Source organism: Saccopteryx leptura, chromosome 2 (assembly GCF_036850995.1).
Source record: "Saccopteryx leptura isolate mSacLep1 chromosome 2, mSacLep1_pri_phased_curated, whole genome shotgun sequence".
Taxonomy (NCBI): domain Eukaryota; kingdom Metazoa; phylum Chordata; class Mammalia; order Chiroptera; family Emballonuridae; genus Saccopteryx; species Saccopteryx leptura.
In genome coordinates, this window is record NC_089504.1 from 280,158,507 (window position 1) to 280,178,283 (window position 19,777).

A 19,777-nucleotide genomic window follows, 5' to 3' on the forward strand; every position below is an offset into this window, starting at 1 on the left:
TTAGTCAACTCTTGACCATTGCTTCTTCAATATTGTCACTCTTATTAAATATAATAATTGTATTTAGTCAACTCTTGACCATTGCTTCTTCAATATTGTCACTCTTATTCTCTGTATTATCTCCCTCTGGAACATTAGTTAAATGGATATTGGGATCTTTTTACTTTGTTCTGGAAGTGGGCCAACTGTATAACACACAGGCCAAATCTGGCCTGCTGTTTGCTTTTGTAAATATAGTTTTATTAGCAACTAGCCACACCCATTTATTTACGTACTACCTGTGGCTGCTTTCACACTACAATAGGAGAGTTGAGTAGTTTTGATAGAGACCATATGGGCCATAAAGGCTAAAATATTTACTTTACTATCTGGCCCTTTACAGAAAAAATTGCTAACTCCTGCTCTATTTTCTATGCCTCTATACCTCTTCAGCATTTTCCTTCTTCATCTCTTCCATCTTCTATATAATTTCTCCAGAAATACCTTCCAATTCACTAATTTTACCTTCATCTGAATTATATTATTTTAACTTTTTCATTGAAATTTTAATTTCCTTCACTGTATTTTTTTTCATTTTGATAAGTTCTCTTTGGATATCTAAGACATCTAAAAGATATCCAAAGAGAACTCAATCTAGACAATTGAGTATTATTTCCCTTCATCATTCTTTTTGTACCAACTTATTTCTTTTAACCATCTTTTAATACCAACGTATTTCTTTTAACACCTTCTTATTTCTTTTAATATATTAAATATATTTTAAATTTTTCTATATACAAACCACTGCAATACCTGCAATTTTTGTGGGTCTGATCTTTGGAATGTTGTTTCTACTGCTCAATTTCAGTGGTAATCAGGAAAATGCAAATCAAGACCACTAAGAGATACTATTTTCATCATTCAGTTGGCAAAAATGAAAAAGTCTGGCCTGACCCAGCAGTGGCGCAGCAAATAGATCATCCATCTGGGATGCAGAGGACCCAGGTTCGAAACCCAAAGTTGCCAGCTTGAGCCCGGGTTCATCCCACTGAAGTGTAAACTCACCAGCTTGAGCCTGGGTCCCTGGATTGAGGGTGGGATCATAGATAGGACCCCATGGTCGCTGGTTTGAGCAAGGCATTACAGTCTATAGCCCCCAGGTCAAGGCACATATGAGAAAGCAATCAACGAACTAAGGTGGGGCAATGAATAATTGATGCTTCTCATCTCTCTCCCTTCCTCTCTGTCACTCTCTTTGTCACAAAAAAAAAAAAGAAAGAAAAAAAAAGTCTGTCAATACCAAGTACTTGAGAGGATGTGGATCAATAGCATCTCTTATATTTCACTGGTAGGGACAAAACTATTACAAATGCATCGGGAAACAATCTGTCATTATCACATAAATTTGAGTATTCATATACCAAGACCGAGCAATTCCCTTCTGAACTCTACACCCTTGCATATGTATACATGGAAACATGAACAGGAATGTTTGTGGTGGAACTCTTCAAAATGGTGAACAAGGGCGCTTATCTTCACCAATGGAATACTATATAGCAGTGAAAATGAATGAATTACAGCTACACTCAAGAGGGATGCCTTAATATTATAATATGGAATGAAAATAAGCAAGTCCCAGATGATGTTATATAGTATATATTTTTAATACAGAATACAAAACAAAACTAAATAAAATATTTGTTTAGGCATGTGTATATTTATCAAGTGAATGCAATCACAAAATTTAGGATAGTGGTTGGGATGGGTGATGAGGTGGGGGGATAGGCTAGAAAGGGAACATAGGTGGATTTAAGTTATGGTAGTGATCTCATTCTTTGGCTTGGGTAGTGGGTTCAGGTATCTTCATTAGGTTATTAAAATAAATAAGCTGTGCACCTGAGAAATAAAGAAAAGGAAAAAGATGAAGCTAGAGACAAGAGAGAAGGTGAAAGAGAAAAAAAAATAGGTTTCCACTATTTCAGCAACACTTTAATCTGCATGATCAAAGACAGTCATGGATCTACCAAAAGTTAGCAAGACTCTTAGATGAGAAGTTCTGTCAACTTCATGGTCCAAAATTGTCATTTAACAACACAGTCCATATACTGCACTGACCATATTAATCTAATAGGAAAATAACAAATCAACTTAGAAATTCTTATTTTGGGGCTGAAACATGGAGAGAGGTAGGAGGAAAGGGAAACAAGGCTGGTGGTCAGATATGCATTATTTATCTAGGAACCAGAGAACTAGAATCCAGAGCTGCACACAGAGAAGGTGGGAGAAATGGGGGGGGGGGGGGGGAGCAGAAGAGAGGCATCGTATTTCACAATGGAGGGAGACTCAAGTCTTTAGCAATCGGGGCGGGGCACAAGGCTGAGCACCACTCTCCTCTAGGATCCAGAGAACACCACTTGGGAGGGAGAACACCAACCCCTACCAGTCGACTTCCTGGGTTCTAAGGCCGCACCAGCCTACCCATACGGGGAGCTCTGGGCTCGGAAGGCCGGGGATAGCAGAGCGAGCCGCTCACCCTGAAAAAGTCCGGACGCCACCCGCTGGGGCCTCATTCTCCCCGGCTTCACCTTCCTCCAGCCCCACGGTGGAGCTCCGTGCCCGCCCTCGGGCCCGCCGTCGGAGGGCCACGGGTCCAGACTTGCAGGAGCAGCTCGGCTCCCAGCGCAGTCCCGGCTCGGCCCCCGCCTCCACCCCCGGAGCATCTCCAGCAACAAATCGTCAGCCCTTTCGAAGGCTGCAGCTGCACCGAAGCCAAAAAAGGCGGTGGCCCCACCCTGGCCAGACAGCAATTGCTCACAGCGGGGCAGTGACTCAATCGGCATAAGCCAGCCAAGCGGCCCCTCCCTCCCTCAGGACCCAGGGCCTCCCCGCGACACACCCAGGGGAGGAATCTCCACTCTCCAGCCTCCGGAGGCTGCCGGGGATCCGCCCAGTTCTCACCCCGCCCTTCACCTGACCTCCCTAAACACTCCCAACAGCAAAAAAACCTGGGGTTTCAGTGGCTTGGCGACGTCTCGGCAGTTTCCTCCAGAGAGCTCCCTAGCTGCCATGGTTGTTGGCAACAAGGACTCGCCGCACTTTGCTCGGTACCCATGCTTCATAAATGCGGATCGGGGAGCAGGTGCAAAAACTGAGGTGATTCTGGGATGTCATCATGAAATAAAATTTACATCCTGTGGGTCTGAGATGCTTTAACACAGGATGTTATAGCATATGTAAACTGCATGATCTCATCGGTCCTCATTCAGTAGTGCTGAGATGGGAGGGAGGTAAACAGAGCGGCACCCCACTTCGTATGTGGGGAACCTGACCCCCAGAGTAGGGACTGTGGCCTGGTCGGTACGGCAGGAGGGACCGTGTGGTTTCCTTGGCCTCATTTTTTATATTCTGTAAAATTGAGGGCCTTGAGTTATGGCCCCTTCCAGTTCTGAAATAATAGGATTCTAAGACTTCTAGTCTTCATCAAACATTGGCTCATCTCAACATCCTCAGGATCACCTCTGAGCTCTAACAATGTCCTTTCACAAATTTATAGTGAAATGTCCTTTCACATATTATAGCTTAATTTTTCAAGACACTTCCATTTAGATTGTATACTCTTCCCCTAGATTATCTAAATAATTCTTTGTGGTTAGAAACAAATGACAAATGAGGAGAGCGAGGCTTAGAGGTTAAGGTGCTTGCACAAAGTCACACTGTTAGTTAGCAGAAAGGTCAAGAGTGCAACTCAATTAAGGTGCTCTTAGCCTTGAGACACCCAAATCTTTTACCCACTTTGAGCAAGTCATTCACACTGCTTGGGGCTCACCCTCCCATCTACAGCATGAAAAGAACCCATCCTTCCCACCAAGGAAGGTTAAAATTTTACACAAGCTGAAGAAATGATATTCCAAACCTTAGAGGGGTCAGGTAAGTGAGCAGAGGCTTCCCCATTCAAGAATCTTAATGCATCATAATCTATATATTTGTAGGTATGCTATGGTGTACAAAGCACTTCCATATCCAATACCCCATCTGACTCTTGTAAAAACCCTGAAAGGTCATCAAGGTACTATTATCTGGCATTTTAAGGAATGAAAAGGCTGAAGTTTAACAGTTAGTGACATGTGCAATTATAACACTCAGTTCTCTTGTGTTGTCTTAGGAGTTTCTAGGGTAACCAAAGCAATAATGAAGAATACTGTAATGGAAATTCAAAGTATCTCTCTTCATTTTTTCTCATCTATCTCCCTAAAATGGCCTAGGAGGAGGAAGTTACAGGAGTGAAACTTCCCTGGGACAGGGGAATATGCAGAGGTGAAACCTTCTTGTGGGCCAGGGGACAGACTATGGGCAGAGTGGCCGAAGGCTTCTCTAGAGTCACAGTGAAGTGGTACCAGCTCATGGATGAACCTAAGGCTTTGTGTCCCAGGCCTCAAGCCTGCACTGAACAGGTACCAACACTCTTTGGACAAGCCTGTATCTGTCATGGAGGTCACCAGGACTCACTTGGATTTATAAGAGCTGGTTGGTACAAGGAGGTTTCCAAGAGGTGGCGCCTCAAGATGTCTTTCTAAAGCACCCTAACTGCCAAGGGTGTTAAGTGCTACCACAAGCACAGGGACCCTCTGTCCCTGTCATATATACTAGACCCTCCCTATCTTTGACCCCAGCCCTCCATTTGCTAAGGAGTGGTGATAGCCTCCTGCTCTAATTCCTTTCTCTCTGCCCCTCCCTGCTTTAACCTTGGATGTTTTTTGTTTTTTTGTTTTTTTATTTATTTATTCATTCATTTTTAGAGAGGAGAGAGAGAGACAGAGAGAGAGAGAAGGGGGGGGGGAGGAGCTGGAAGCATCAACTCCCATATGTGCCTTGACCAGGCAAGCCCAGGGTTTTGAACCAGCGACCTCAGCATTTCCAGGTCGACGCTTTATCCACTGCACCACCACAGGTCAGGCTTGGATGGTTTTTTGAAAGTCTCTTTCTTTAAAAACATACACAAAATATACTCAGCCTCTTTCACACATACACATCTCAGAGAACAAAGGCAGGAAAGCTTCCTGGTTCTCTCCAATGAGAGACCAGTCGATGTAAGAGTACAAACCCAGCGAGAGGAGCCAGCCTGTCTGACCTTGATGAGCAATTCTACTCACAGGTTTATAGGGGGATTGATGGAGTGTTCCACATCTTCCAGAAACCTTGGCCCTTAGCTGAGCCTGTGCAAAAGCCACTTTGCATTTTTAACAGCCACTTCAAACACAAGTTGGCCGGCAGCTTCACATGGAATCCAGACACACAAAAGGAGGGAAAGAACTTCTCAAAGGCAGTTAGTTGAAGAGCTCCAGGCTCTTTCCCTTCTCCATCACACCGCAGAGCTCCACCAAGGCTAGCTCCCCACTGTCTCCTTCCAAGGCAAAGGCTGTCTGGGTCAGTATCACTATTTCCCTACTAACATCACAGTGACCTTCATCTCTGGTTGCTATTATTGGATTCCATTACCATGTTTGGGACTGACTTGTGGCCAATTTGTTATGATGTAGGAAAATGTTCACAATATAGTACTGGGTAGGAAAAAACTTGAATCAAAAGTTCAATATTCAATGCGTTGCCAATTTTGTTTTAAAAAAGTATATACTCACATATATAAAAGAATAAAAGAGAATACACCAAATTTTTAACAATTATAGACATCTTATTTTTTCCTTTATGATATTCCAAAAATTCCAATCTTTCTAGAAAGATCTTGTATGGAAATAATACAAAGTTCAGACTCTGGAATTTGAGAGACATGGTTTGAATTCCACATTTCCCATTTAGTAGCTGTAGAAACTTGGATAAAATATTTTATCTCTCTGAACCTCAGTTTCTTCTCTGGAAATGACTAGGAATAACATCTTCTTTATAGAGTTGTGTTAAGGAGAAAATGAAGTCATGGAATTTCAGCATTTTGCATGGTGCCTAATGTATAGTAAGTGCTCAATAAATGTTAGGTATTTTTATGTATTGTTTTATCCTCAGGGGAAAAAAAAAGTAAATAATCTTAAAAAAACCCTGAAGACCTGCTTTGTTCAAAATCCACCATTTGGATTAAAGAACACTGGAAAACACCAAAAGCCATGTCTGTCTCTCGAAGTGACTGTGACAAGAATCATTATAATGTATTGCAACAGCATGGATAGACCTAGTGGATATTACGCTAAGTGAAATAAGTAAGCCAGAAAAAGAAAAATACCATATAATTTCATTTATATGTGAAATCTGAAGAATAATATAAACAAACAACAGAAACAGACTGATGATTGGCAGAGGATAGGAGGATTTGGGAACTGGGTGAATGAAAAAGGTGAAGGAATTGAGAAGTACAGATTGGTAGTTATAAAATACTCATGGGGATGTAAAGTATAACATAGGGCATATAGTCAATAATAGTGTAATAACTGTACGGTGCCAGGTGGATACTGGAAATATCAAGGGGAACACTTTATGAAGTATATGATTGTCTAAACACTGTGCTGTACACCTGAAACTAATACAAAATAACACTGCAGTTTTGTAACTTTGAATGTAAACTGTAATTTAAAAACATTTTTAATTAAAAATGATTTTAAAAAGAATCATCATAATGTAAACGAGTTCAGATGTCAACGTCTATATGAAAAGGGAACTATTACAAGGGAAGGGTGTCAAATGAGGAGAGATAACTGTGAGGAATGCAAGGCTGAGGAAAGCAAATACAGAGGCACAATAGTGCTGGAGAAATCTTGAATAGTGTATGTACAAAACTGTTATAAATTTATATTATTTTGAAACTTTGCTTCTTTGGGGTTGGGGCACACTGGCCACCCCATTTGGCTGTGAGAGCTCGCTACAGCCTGGGCTGGCAGTATGCTGATCTTTAAAAGTTTCTTTCTGCCTGACCTGTGGTGGCACAGTGGATAAAGTGTCCACCTGGAATACTGAGGTCGCCAGTTTGAAACCCTGGACTTGCCTGGTCAGGGCACATATAGAAGTTGATGCTTCCTGCTGTTCCTTCCTTCTCTCTCTCTCTCTTCTCTCTAAAATAAATAAATAAATAAATAAATAAATAAATAAAGTCTTAAAAGTTTCTTTTCCTATCGAATGCCCTCATTTAGGTGAGGTTCCTGTGACATCTGTTAGGGGTGCATCCTGTAGCTTATTTAGCTTAAAATGCATTCTGCTTTGGTATGTTCTCTCTGGGGGCTGATTGGGAGAAATAAACCAATAGTGTAACTGTTTTGATACTAAAAATTGACAAGTGTCCTTTTTCCCCTTTTTTCTTTTAATTTTTTTTTTATTATTGATTTTAGTGAGAGAGGATTGTAGAAAAAGAGAGAGACAAGAACATCAACCTGTTCCTGTATGTTCCCTGATGGGGGGATCAAACCGGCATTCTCTGTACTTGGGGATGATGCTCTAACCCAGGGGTAGTCAACCTTTTTATACCTACCACCCACTTTTGTATCTCTGTTAGTAGTAAAATTTTCTAACTGCCCACCAGTTCCACAGTAATGGTGATTTATAAAGTAGGGAAGTAACTTTACTTTATAAAATTTATAAAGCAGAGTTACAGTAAGTTAAAGCATATAATAATAATTACTTACCAAGTACTTTATGTCCGATTTTTGCTAAGTTTGGCAGAATAAATTTTTATAAAACAACTTACTATATAGTTAAATCTATCTTTTTATTTATACTTGGGTTGCTCCGCTACCGCCCACCATGAAAGCTGGAATGCCCACTAGTGGGTGGTAGGGACCAGGTTGACTATCACTGCTCCAATCAAAACCAATCGAGCTATCGGGCCAGGGCAAGAAGTGTCTTTTTAAAATTAATAACAACCAGTCCACCCGTCCCTAAAAAAAAAAAAAAAGGAAAATGAAAAGTATACAAATCAGAAAATACAAAAAAAAAAAAAAAAGATTCTGTGAGAGGTTAACAAGGGATATTCTATCTGGTTAGGGTAATAGAGACACAGAGTTGTCCAGGACTCAGAGAGGATGACTAAGAAGCTAAGTGGGAAACAGCTGTGGCTTAAACTAGGAATAAGTTAGCTCCCAGTGAGATAAGGGACCTTGGAATAGCCAGCCCCAGGGAGCTGTAAAGTGCAGCTGTTTGCAGAAACAGGTGCCATGAGATGAGCTGAGTAAATTAGCAGGAGAATGGGCGCTTCACCCATCTGAATATAGCTGGGATCCTGGATCAGCTCACATGGCCTTCCAACATCCTGACCTGTTCTGTTCCAAAGACACTAGAGAAGGTTGGACATAAGAAAGAAGTGAAAGGGGGATTACCACCATTGCCAAGGTTCTACACTGGAGCCCCGGTCTTCCTCCCCGCCTCCACGTAGTGGCTACACAACATTATACAGGGAGCCTCCCAAGCTCCCAGCACGGTCCAAGGAGGCAGAGATAGGTAAAGGGGAAACAGCAGCTTCAGTGGAAGGACCAGCAGTTCTGTGAGCCCAAGGCCCTAAGCAAAGTCTCCTGGAGCACTGGCCACTGTGTATTTTCACAACTCACCAACTTTCCAGGAAGATCCCCACAGTCTTTGTCAAGCCTAGTGGAGCAAGAGAGCTGCTTCCCAGGGCTGTCACCCTGAAGGCAAGTGCTCTTGCCTTCACCCTTGTAAGCTTTACTTTTTCCATTCTCAGTTTACCAATTTAAATGCCTATCAGGATCAGTAAGGCACAAATATAAGCAAAGCAGGCTGAGCATTATGCAACAGGGAGAGGAGGAGACTGCGGCAAACTAGAAAGGACCCACTCGTCTGAATGAAGCAGCAGTTACTCAGTAACCTGCTAACCACTGCTGTGGAAAAATGTAGGCCAATGTGGTCAGAGCTGGTTTTTAAGAAGTAAAAAACTTGGATTTCTATGTGAAATCTTATTTTTAAATTTTAGTAACCAACTATAATTAATCTGCAGTGTTGTTTGGGTAGGAGGAGGCAGAGAATTTGAGAGTTGAAATGTCCTTAAAGTACATTTGGGCCAAAGTGAATTTCACTTTTTAATTTAATTTTATTTTATTTTATCATTTTATTTTATTTTATTTCTGAGAGACAGACAGAAAGGGAGAGAGATTAGAAGTATCAACTCATAGTTGTGTCACTTTAGTTGTTCATTTTTTTTTCTCATATGTGCTTTGACTAGGGGGTTTCCAGCAGAGCCAGTGACCCCTTGCTTAAGCCAGAGACCTTGGGCTCAGGCCAGTGACCGTGACCTTGGGCATCAAGCCAGCAACCTTTGGGCTCAAGCCAGCGACCATGGGGTTGTGTCTATGATCCCACGCTCAAGCTGGTAACCTCATGCTTAAGCTGGTGAGCATGTGCTCAAGCCAGATGAGCCTGTGCTCAAGCCAGTGACCTTGGGGTTTTGAACCTGGGTCCTCAGCGTCCCAGATCAATGCTCTATCCACTGTGCCACCACCTTGTCAGGCCCAAAGTATTCGCTTTAAACATGAACAACTTAAAGCCCAGAAAGGTTGAGTGATTTCCTAAAAGTGATAAATAGTTCAAATTCCAGGTCCTCAACTTCTAATCTAGAACTCCTTTCCTAGGACACCCTGCCTGTCATTAGGATGCCTTTGCAATTATTCAGGCATGAAGTGATGGAACAGGGATGGTGACTCTGGGAAAGAAGAAGGTAAACTTTGCTGTGCTCTTGACTCTAGTTTAAAGAAAAACGTCTATCTACTTATTCAGTTATTCATCCATCCACCCAACATATATGGATGATCATTCTATAAATGAAGGACTGTCCTAAACCCTGGGTATGCAGAGATGACGAAGGCACCACTTCTCCTTTCAAACAGCTCAGAGGCTGTGAGTGGGCTTGGTTGATACTACAGCCAGAACCCACCAGTTGATACATCTTCATCAACCATGCTGCCTTAGGTCTGCTCACATGAGTTCTCCACTAATAACCTCATTTCCTTTGAAAGCATCTCCCATCACTGGGTGCCATCCCTGAGAAACTGGGAGGGGGCTGGTGAATTTCCTCCACTTCAAGGGAGCCTGGAGCAGTTAGGTGATGGATTGGAAGCAGGAGCAAGAACAGGGACCCAACCCAGCAGATCAATGCCAAGCCCCTTCCAGCTTAAGGAAGGCAGGCCCCGGTTCATGCATTACCTTGGTGGAGCTGTCCCTAAAACGTGTATGGGTGTGTGCTGGGGAGAGAGGAAGTCCCAGACTGGGTCTCTCCTGTCTGTTTATAAAGTAGCCTGCTAAATTCCAGTGGTAGCTGTTGGCTTCTCTGGGGGACCAAATAATGATCGCATCCTTAGAGCATAATCACCCAGTCTGGCTCCCTCCATCAACAAGAAACTTCCCAGCAGTGGCTCTAACTGCATCTCCTCCTAGGGGAGAAATGCAGGGCAGGAGCAAACAAGGTGAGGCGGTTGTAGCTCTGCTCCTACTCTGCCTTATTTTGCCAGGACTCATGCAAATATCAAGCACAATCCCAGAACTGGCACTGAAATGATGTCATGTGGAAATGATGGAGACTCCAGCCGGCTTCTGCAAGCTTTCTGGTGGAGAGTTGCAGCAGGCTGGGGCTTCTGGGCTTTTCTGTTTCAGGGGGATAATAGACTATAACCCTTTTATAAATGCACTGAACCAATGGGTAGCAGAAATTGGAGGGCAGGCTTGTGCCAAGATCTATGGAAAAGGGAAAAAGAAATGGAGGGAGAGAAGAAGAAAAAATTAAATGAACATCTACTATGGGCCAGGCCCTTGGAACATGTATTATCCTTGATGTTCATATATTATTCCCATCTGCAAGGTTAAATAACTTGTCCAGGGTCACACAGTTAGCCAGGAAGACTTCAACCCAGTTCCATGGACTCTCCCAAATCTGAGCTCTTATAAAATACTATGCTTCTGGGATTGGCAAGGCTGACTGGGTGACTGAGGACTCCAGATATTGCTATCGGAAAAGGCACTGGAAGAGACTCGGGATTTGGTCAACTCTGACCCCCTGGGGTTGAGAAGTCAGTGGAAATTAGCATTATTTTCTCCAGCAATAGAGGACCTTGGTATCCTATTTCGGCCTCTCAGTTAGTGGATGATCCAGTGTTAGGGATCTCTCCTTTTACCTGCTCACCTCACAGGACTGTGTCTGATGTACAGACAAGAAACACATAGAGATCTAGGGCCACATTTTCCTCTAGACTCCTCCATATTGAGTGACTGTTCCTAATGTCCCCCCCATCAAAGTTGACTGTGGGAACTGAGTAGGATCAGTGGTACACCCACAGGCTTACTGCAACATATTTCAGTGTCCCCGTTTCAACATCTACTACTTTTTTCCCTTTGACCCTGGGAAGCCCAGGAGTGCAGAAGATAGCAAAGCAAAATCCACTCAGAAATGTTTTACTGAGCATATACTATGTGTCAGGTATCAGGTACATCAATGAACAAAAAGACTAAAATCCTTGATCTTATGGAACATTCATTCCAGCAAAGTCAAAGTGAAATAGCGTTTTGTTTTTAATAAATGGCATGGATCTCAGTGTCAGAAAAGGCCTGGGTCGAATCACCAACCCTAACCAGCCAGATGACCTCTGGGCAAGCTACTTAACTCACTGAATATTAGCTTTCTTAACTGTAAAAGGGAGACAATAACCTATTGTGGAGATTATGTATATAAAATGTCTGACATAGATCAAGGTTCAAAATGGTAACCTATTTTTCCAGGCTCACCTGAACCCACATGTTCTGGGACAACTCACAAGGCCTCTTCGTTGGGGGCTGCAACCAGGGCATCATCTCCACGCTGTCCTAGCGATAGTCAGGTGGGGTGACACCACCTAAGGTTAAGGAATCTCCCCTCTAGAAGCATCTGTTCCCACCCATAGGCCCTGTTGAAGGGATAGGCCTAGGCGGTCATGTTTGATTAGTTTGCCACTACTCCCCCCCACCCCCCGCCCCCAGCAGGCCATAGCAATTAGCAGGGGTGTACGTTGAACTTAGCTGGAATCAGCATCTCCTTGCATTTGGACCGAGAGACTGAGTTAATTTACTTTGGAGAGGTAAGTGGGAAGCTCATATAAACTTGGAGACTGCGCCTGCTGCTTGGTTAACCACAGTGGGTGCTGTATATGTGGACATGGGAGCAGAGAAGAGAATGCTTGCAGTTGCAGAGAGAAGGCACAGGCCAAGCAGGGGCTGTGCTTCCCACCATGCTGTGCCTCCCACTACTAAGTTCTGTGATAGTCTCTAACCCTTCAGGAAAGCCCCCTTTTACTTTTGCTTCGAGTGGGTTTCTGTTCTTGCAACCAGATAAGCTCCAAGACAAATCCTGTACCTGTCTCAGAAGGTGGTTGTTGTGACATAACATGAAAGCCGCTGGCATTTAGTCAACATTTAATAAATGATGTTGAATCCCTGTTTTTTGTTTGTTTGTGTTTTTATTTTTTGTGAGAGAGACAGAGATAGGAAGCCAGAGAGATGAGAAGCATCAACTCATAGTTGCAGCACTTCAGTTGTTCATTGGCTGCTTCTCATCCGTGTCCTGATGGGGGTGGGGTGGGGTGACACTATAGCAGAATGAGTGACCCCTTGCTCAAGCCAGCAACCCTGGGCTCAAGCCAGCGTCCTTGGTCTTCAAGCCAGCAACCATGCTCAAGCCAGCGACCCCATGCTCAAGCCAGAAGAGCCCGCACTCAAGCTGGCAATCTCGGGGCTTTTGTGTGTGTGTGTGTGTGTGTGTGTTTTTTCTGAAGCTGGAAACGGGGAGAGACAGTCAGACAGACTCCTGCATGCGCCCGAACCCAGCACGCCCACCAGGGGTGAAGCTCTGCCCACCAGGGGGCAATGCTCTGCCCCTCCGGGGCATCGCTCTGTCACGACCAGAGCCACTCTAGCGCCTGGGGCAGAGGCCAAGGAGCCATCTCCAGCGCCTGGGCCATCTTTGCTCCAATGGAGCCTCGGCTGCGGGAGGGGAAGAGAGAGACAGAGAGGAAGGAGAGGGGGAGGGGTGGAGAAGCAGATGGGTGCTTCTCCTATGTGCCCTGGCCGGGAATTGAACCCGGGACTCCTGCATGCCAGGCCGATGCTCTACCACTGAGCCAACCGGCCAGGGCAATCTCGGGGCTTTGAACATGGGTCCTCCACATCCCAGTTCGATGCCCCATCCATTGCACCACCACCTGTTCAGGATACGATTGACTTTATTTGCTCAGAATATTAAATGAGAATTCCAAGTTTAATATCTAGCGCATAACTAATTAATGTTAGTTCATACTATTACTTATTATTAAGATGGAACAAGTATTGTTTTAGATCTTGATTGAGGTAAGGAGGGAAGACACAGTAAGAGCTGGATCTGGACCAGGGAGTGAGGTCATGGAGCTGGGTAGTGAAGAGAAGGGGCTGCAATGAGAAGGGCAGCACATGGACCCAGCACTCCAGCACTCACGCGATGCTCTCTCTTTCTATGTCTCATTGGTCCATCACGACATTCTAAAGGGTAGATGATGAAAGGCAATATTATACACATTTTACAGATAGGAGAATTGAGGCTAAATTAAAGTGTGTATAATATGTACCAACCAAATCTAAATCCACCCTTTTATCCTGTAATACTACACTTCCTCTGGAAAGGAGGATGAGGAGTATAAAAAGAGAAGGAAGAATTAAAAGAAACTGGAAGGTTTTTCCAGATGTTTATCTTTTTATTCCAAGGTTCCAGTCAGATCCCTCTGGGCATCCCAGCAGAGTCAGAGGCCCCAGACGTAAGCAGGGGGTTGCAAAGTTAGGGAACAATGGGATGCCACACCAAGGACAGGACACACCAGGCTGGATGAATACTCAGCTTCAGCACCAGGCCCTGGCTCAGAAGAAATCTTGCTGTGGCAAAGGACAAGGGCAAATCCTTCACCAATCAAGACATAGTCTGTTTGGTAACCGAGGGGCTGCCCTGCAATGGTCTCCAAGGCTCCTCACAGCGCAGCTGTATATGGAGTCAAGGCCTTAAATGCCTGAAGTCAGGGGCTAACACATTCTCTAGAACGCAAATGCAAGTTCTCTCTAGAACACTTCCACAATCAAGGTTTGCTGTGCACTCCCAGGCTCTGGAACCCCATCCTTCAGCTGAAAGCAGCCAGTTCTTAGCCACTCCCTGCCTCCTGGACACCACTTCTCTGCAAATCCTAACATAGTAACCGGCATACAGTTTGTGGCCACTTCAATGTTTGTTGAATGAACAAATGAACAAGTGAATGAATGACAGATCGGCTCTGGCAATAAAATCACCTTGTGTTGTCACATTATAGTGACCCTGCTCTGTTGACTCTTAGCCCCAAAATCAGAGCTCCACAGCCACTGGGGCTTAGGAAGCTGCTGAGGAAAAGGTGATCAAAGCGCGTTCCCTCCATACTTCCTCTGACCTTTTACAGTGACCATACCCTGAGAAAAGGGCAGAGGCAGGGATGCCCAGGCAGGAGGAAGGCTCCGCTCAGCCCTTTCCAGGACTTGCCCTCCCCCTCGATCACTCTGCTTCTCCCCGCTCAGGGACCCCTGTGTGGGAGGGGCTGTAGGAGTACCAAGAGAAGAAAGGAAGCTCCATTAGGAGCTGCAATAAAGGGTGGTGCCAAGAGAGATTCTCTTCTGCATTTTCTCTAGTGCTAATGATCTTAATTGTTAATAATAGCAGCAACAATCCTGGCACAGAACTTTCTTGGTTTCTAGCATCTTTCTTCCCGAGTGTTCCTACCACATGACCTCATCATGCCACACATCATCCTTGCAGGGGCTAGAGTGGTTCTCAATGTTATGTGGGCAGAGAAACTGGAGATTGAGAAGGTTTGTCTTGATCTGGGTTACACAGGGATACACTGATGGGGTCAGGGACCCACTCACAGTCCTTGAGTGGGGAGAACGGGGCACCAGCTCTGGCTCGGGCTCAAACTAGTCTAGTGTCCTTGGGCCACTCTCTAGGATAGTGTTTTTCAACTGCGGGTCTTCAGACTGGTCCGCCAGAAATTTTATGGCAGTCTACGAAAGAGTTAACCTCCCTGATGTTGTATGACAATTACAGACTCAATGATCTTAGTTAAATTTGCTTATAGTCATAGTGATTTCTGCCTTAATGGTCCCTGAAATAACTCTCTGATTTTCATTGGTCCCCAAGTGTAGTATGGTTGAAAACCACCACACTAGGTTTCAGTTTTCTCACTTGCAAAAGAGGGAAGTTGGACCATTTCTCCAACTCTATCCATCTCAAATGCTCTGGCTCAATAAAATGAGCTCTGCCCTTACCCCCCACCCAGCCCAAAGCCTGGTGACTGAACTCCTCTGTATCAAGGTCAGAAAGCTCCTGGAAATCTGAATGCCAGTTGTACCTGTTCTCGCATCCTAACAGATGCCCTATGAGTGCTTCCAACAAAGAAACTGTACTACAGACGACAGGGAGGAACATCGAGAAATCACCCTAATGGTCCATGAGCACCAGGACAGCAGGCAGAAAGCAGGCTGCTGCTGAGGCCAGATGCCATCCTGCCCTCGACACCAGTGCTGGCTCAGACAAAGACTGGAGGTGGTCCACTGAAGAGGGGAAGACAGCCTCCTTCACCTGCCAGAGTATCTGACTCTCCATGATGCTCAGAGTATCCTTGAACAGATGTAGCAACACAGCCCTTCCTCCCAACCCACCTCCCCACCCCATCCTCTCCTCCATCAAATCTGTCCTCTCTCCTCATTCATATCCTGTTTGGCAAGCACCTCCTCCAAGGATAATTTCCAGGTGAGCCCTGCCAAATTCTGGCCTCTACATTCTCACTAACACCCCTCCAGCGCCCCGCATCATGTGTCCCGTGCCAGATGAGGCTTCAAGGGTGTATCCTTACCCTTGTCTGCCCCTAGATAGGGGGAAGATAGGATGAATATTTTCTATTTCCTCCTTTCTTAGGTTCCTCCATCCTTCGTTCCCAAGATATGAAGCAAAGCATCCAGGGAATAGGAATAGCGGACTACAAATGAACAGCACTCTCCTCTTTACCCTGGCCAATTACCAGCAATGCTAATGCTGGGATCTCAACCAGAGTCTGGATCAGGGCTCAGCCAATGTGTCTACCTCCAGGATCAAAAGTCTGGATTGAGAGGGAAAGGAGACTGGTTTAGCAGTTGGCAGCTTTACCCAAGTTTTTCCAAACCCAACCCAGAGTTCAGATGAAAACCACATCTCTCCATCCCATAGCTTTGGCTGTGGTCTCTGCTTTCCAATGTGTAATCATATTAATATTAGGTTGAACCACATTAAATTATTTTTTGTAGGTCAAAAGTGGTTGCACATTGGCAATTTCATATGGTTGGACCTAGAAACTGTTTGGGGGATCATATTCCCTAGAAGATAGTAAATACCCTGAAGGCTTGGATTTCTGTATCTCTAGTCAATTTTTCTTAGTTTCTGGCTTAGGACATGGCAGAGTGGTGGCTTTGGAAGGTGTTGAGTACGTACTTTTTTTTTTTTTTTTGTATTTTTCTGAAGTGAGAAGCGGGGAGGCAGACAGACAGATTCCTGCATGCACGTAACCGGATCCACCTGGCATGTCCACTAGGGGGCAATGCTCTGCCCATCTGGGCCATTGCTCCAATGCGACAGGAGCCATTCTAGTGCTTGAGGTGGAGGCCATGGAGCCATCCTCAGTGCCTGGGCCAACTTTGCTCCAGTGAAGCCTTAGCTGCGGGAGGGGAAGAGAGAGACAGAGAGAAAGGAGAGGGGGAGGGGTGGAGAAACAGATGGGCATTTCTCCTATGTGCCTTGGCCAGGAATTGAACCCGGGACTTCTACATGCTGGGCCGACGCTCTATCACTTAGCCAACTGGCCAGGGCCGAGTAGGTACTTTTTAATTGAACTTCCAGGCAAGTGAGATGGGGAATCTTAGAACATATTCTACCCTCAAACCTTGAGGGCAGCTGTCCACAAGGCAGAACATTTTAGGTCTCCTTTGGTCATCCTGGGAAGAAAGACGGAACTTAGCTACACCCTGTTAGATTGTGCTAGATTCTACGATAAAAGGGTTTGGTGTGAGTGTTGAATGTTTTGCTTCATTGTAGAAAAGGAGAGTCTTGAATCAGAAATGCCTGTTTGTCCAAGCTCCTGTTCATTTTACAGTGGGGGTGATGAAGGCCCAGAGACATCACCTGCCTTGGTCAAGGTCACACAGCAGCCCAGATCACCAGTTTTCTGATTCCCAGTCCCATGCTCTTCTGGCAGGCCTGGTAACACAGAAGAACAAACTCCTTCCTGTCTGCCCTCTTCTAACTTTCTGGCTCCCACTTTTTCAGGCTCCCTAGCAAGACAGAAAGGGGATTGACTAAAGTATCAATAGCCCTCTCCTACATGAAAAGAGCCTGAGTCACGCTAGGCCTGGCCCCAGGGTTTCCGGGGGGGGGGGGGGGGGGGGCAGTGTGATGAGCAGTACTGGAAACCTGATCTCTCTCCAGAGCTAGGCTGGGCTGGGGCCGGGTGGGGGTGGTGGGGTTGGGGGGGTTGGGGGTGGCAGCATGGTGATTTGAATACTGACAGTGCAGCTGGTATGCTAGCCCTGCCAGGAGGAGCCTGAGGTACAGGTGAGGTGCTGCCTCTTTCAGGCAGCTTTAGGCCTTGCTTAGTCCAGGCCTGAAAGCTCAGGGTAGGCACAGCCGAGTCCTCTCAGAATCACCCAATTATAGAATTCACAAAGGATATCTCTGAACTGTCAGTGGATTCCTTGTGAGACCCCTCCTCAGAAGGTAAGAGGGTAATTCTGAAAGCCTTCTGCCCCTAGGCTTCCTCAGTTAGCCCATGGTGGTCGGGGGATTCCTGCTCCCACTTGCTGCCCAGGGGCCCTGCTGGCCCACCCATTGTGCCCAGCTGCTTCCCATCTGGAACAAAAAGCCTGGTGGTGACAGCAGTGAGGGTGAGCAGAAAGATTCCCTGAAGGAAATCCTTGTTAGGAGATCTCTTGTGAGTGCTAGGTGGGGACGAGGGAGCTTAGCTGGCCAGGTATTTGGGAGATGAGTGAGAGAATGCAGGATTCTGGGAGTCCTTCCTGGCATTGACTTCCCTCCCTAACTTAGTATTAGGGAAAATTTCAAACCTGAAACACTGAAAAAACAGTACAATAAACAAATCATACCTTTTACTTGGATTTACTAATTGTTAACATTTTGTATGCCCTCTCTGGATGTATGTATGTAATGCACAGCAAGATAGTGTGTGCGCGCGCACACACACACACACACTTTTTTGCTGAACCATTTGAATCACTTGCAGACACGTTGCCCCTAATACTTTTGCCTAATCTCTAAGAATAAGGATAGTCTCCATCATCATTACCATTATCACACCTTAAAAAATGAACAATAATTGCCTGACCAGGTGGTGGCGCAGTGGATAGAGTATTGGACTAGGATGCGGAGGACCCAGGTTCGAGACCCCGAGGTCGCCAGTGCTTGAGCATGGCTCATCTGGTTTGAGCAAAGCTCATCAGCTTGGACCCAAGGTCACTGGCTCGAGCAAGGGGTTACTTGGTCTGCTGTAGCCCCACGGTCAAGGCACATATGAGAAAGCAATCAATGAACAACTAAGGTGTCACAGCGAAAAACTAATGATTGATGCTTCTCATTTCTCTCTGTCCCTATCTATCCCTCTCTCTGACTCTCTCTCTCTGTCTGCGTAAAAAAAAAAAAAAAGAACAATAATTACATATTACCTGATATCTATATGAAAAGTTTCCCAGTTGTCCCAAGATCTCTTTTATGGTCTTGTGTGTATGTGTGACTCAGGATCCAATTAAGGATCCAATATAAGCATTTGGCTATATAATGTCATTAGTTTCTTTAAATCTAAACCAGTTTTTGCCTCCCAAATCTTCTCCCCAGAACACAATCTTAATGTGTTTTTATGACATCCACTTTTCTGAAGTCTCAGTCAGTTGTCATGTAGAATGTCATTATAGATTTATCTTTTGTCTCCTCATAATTAGATTTGGGACAAACATTTCTGACATGAACACAGGTGACATAGTTGAAATTCTTCTTATAAAGCATATCAAGAGGAACTAATATCAGGTGGTTCCACTAATAAGTCTGGTTCCTTGGTTAAGTAGCAAGACAGTGCTGACTGTCTTGGTTGTAAAGACAGGTTTTCCTTTTGTAGGGAGTAAGTAATCTCTGAGGTGATACACTGAAAGCAACTCTCCTCCACTGGTTTTTACATCCATTAGTAAGCTGAGCCTGAATCAGCTATTATATTGGGGTCTGCAAAGTGGTTAAAGTTCTGTCATTACTTCTACATTTCACTAGCTGGCATTTATTTGTTAAAGGTTTTTCCTTCCTGCTCCATTTAAACTGTCAGAATGGACTCATGAAATCTTTTATTCAGTGTCTTACAATATATTACTGTTATTCTTTTGATGCCTGTTGTGTCCCATTTTTGCGCAGTGGGAGCCCTTTTAAACCAACTTCTGTGTCCTTTTGTCATGAACATGCTCTAGCTTTCTAGTTTCCCAGCCCCAGACTGGAATCAGCCATTTCTCTAAGGAGCACTACTTTCTTTTAGTGGGAAATTATGCTTAGAAATGAAAATCTGAGCATGTGGTGTGTTCAATGATACTGTGTAGCATTGCTTCTAGACCCTTCCATTGGACAGACCTAGGAGAAACACAAAGAAACACACGGTTCTTTCTCACCTTCCCCCATACTATGTTTGTGTCTCTCTTCTTCCATAGTGAAACCCTGATTTCCAGTAATATTAAAACATAGTCATTCATTTTATCTATCCCTACAATAAACAAAAAA

General features: G+C 44.7%; 1 protein-coding gene across 6 annotated transcripts in view; it reads right to left on the reverse strand.

Annotated features, from left to right (window-relative positions):
• ATP2B4 (ATPase plasma membrane Ca2+ transporting 4) overlaps positions 1-19,777 on the reverse strand; it is a 104,289-nt gene that overhangs the window by 77,665 nt on the left and 6,847 nt on the right. Inside the window, exon 1 of one of the 6 annotated variants that reach the window (XM_066362017.1) lies at positions 2,513-2,706. The exons of the other annotated variants lie outside the window; for them this stretch is intronic. The gene's annotated coding sequence lies outside the window, so the exon portion shown is untranslated. Of the gene's footprint in view, positions 1-2,512; positions 2,707-19,777 lie in introns of those variants that run through there. 6 annotated transcript variants of the gene reach the window in all.